Here is a 2,061-nt window from a genome sequence, read left to right as displayed (position 1 = left end):
TTTATATACATATATGTTTCATAAATACATATTTATTACCCACGTGGTCAGTAAATTTCCGCAAATTAGGCGCACCATTTTATGATTTTGATGAATATTTGCATTCAAAGACTGTATACCACACTTATAAACACTTCCTGTGTTTTATAACTCTAAAACATACATCATTTCAACATAAAAAACTACTTCATGGTGTTTTCAAACCTACAAAGCACTGAGGGAATATTTCACAATAAATAATGTATGTTACTGTATTCGTGTGTCACCTTCTAGAAGGCCCCGCCCTTTAAAGTGCAGCTTTACAGATGCCATGTATGCATACTTGCCAACCTTGAGACCTCCGATTTCGGGAGGTGGAGGCGGGGGCGTGGTCGGGGATGGGGGGGCGTGGTTGTGGGCGTGGTTAAGATATACATATATATATATAAGAAATACTTGACTTTCAGTGAATTCTAGCTATATATATATATATATATATATATATATATATATATATATATATATATATATATATATGTATGTGTGGGGGAAAAAATCACAAGACTATTTCATCTCTACAGGCCTGTTTCATGAGGGGGGGTACCCTCAATCATCAGGAGATTTTAATGGGAGCATTCGCATACCATGGTTTATATAGGGCACAGAGTGGGTGGGTACAGGCTGGCGTAGGGGCGTGGTGATTGGCTCATGTGTTACCTAGGAGGTGTTTCCGTCTGTGGCGGCATGCTGTTACAATTTCGCTGCGCTTGTTGAGGGATGACAGGTCTGGACGGTAAATAATAAACAGTTTCTCTTTCAAGCATAGGTTGCATCTTTTATTACCACTATTGTAAGGTGTGCTGGATGCAAGAATTTGCCATGTTATTGAATATTCAACATTATTGTCTTTGAGGTCCCAAATGTGTTTGCTGAGTTCTGTGGTATTTTGCAGGTTTTTGTTCCTGAAAGAAGCCTTGTGATTGTTCCATCTGGTTTTGAATTCTCCCTCGGTTAATCCTACATATGTGTCGGATGTGTTAATGTCCTTGCGTATTACCTTAGATTGGTAGACAACTGATGTTTGTAAGCACCCCCCGTTGAGAGGGCAATCAGGTTTCTTTCGACAGTTACATCATTTGTTGGTTTTGGAGTCGCTCTGTCCGGGGGCCGACGGCTCATTTGCAATTGTTTTGTTGTGGTTTGAGATGATTTGTCGTATATTGTTCATGCAGCTGTAGCTCAATTTAATGTTGTTCTTGTTGAATACTTTTCTTAGGGTGTTGTCTTTGGGAAAGTGTTTGTCAATCAGATTGAGGTATTTGTGTCCAATGTTAGTTGAGACGTTTTTGCTGTATGGGGGGTTGTACCAGATGATGTCGTTTCGTTTTCTGTTCTTTTTTGGCTGGTTTCCTGGCGTGGGTTCATAGGTGAGGGTGAAATTGTATCCGCTTTCATCAAGGGCTTTTTGGTACGGGGGGGTTGCTTGGTCAAATTCAGCTTTGCTAGATGACAGCATCGATAGCCTTTTATTGATTCCGGTAGGTATTCTTTTCGTGGTGGTGGGTGGGTGGTTGCTGTCATGGTGCACGTATTGGAGTGTTGTGTTGGGTTTCGTGAATGGTTGGTAGCTGTTATTTCTCAGGTTGAAAGTGACGTCAAGGAAGTTGACGGTTTGCTTGTTGGCTTCAATCGTGATCCGTAGGCCGTTCTCTTTGAAAATTTGGCATATGCGCTTCTTGGTATTCTCGCTGCTCCTTGGCGAGGCGCGACACACTGCCAGTCCGTCATCACGGTAAATACCAAGGTTCAGATTGAGGCTAGCGAGCTGGGAGAGGAGGAAACTCCCAACGAGTTCACACGTTTCTGTATATATATATATATATATATATATATATATATATATATATATATATATATATATATATATATATATATATATATATATATATATATATATATATATATATATATTCTGTATATATATATATATATATATATATATATATATATATATATATATATATATATATATATATATAAATAAAATAAATACTTGAATTTCAGTGTTCATTTACAAACTAC

The sequence above is a fragment of the Nerophis lumbriciformis genome, linkage group LG06 (genome assembly GCF_033978685.3).
Source record: "Nerophis lumbriciformis linkage group LG06, RoL_Nlum_v2.1, whole genome shotgun sequence".
In the NCBI taxonomy this organism is placed as follows: domain Eukaryota; kingdom Metazoa; phylum Chordata; class Actinopteri; order Syngnathiformes; family Syngnathidae; genus Nerophis; species Nerophis lumbriciformis.
This window is presented reverse-complemented; position numbering follows the sequence as displayed.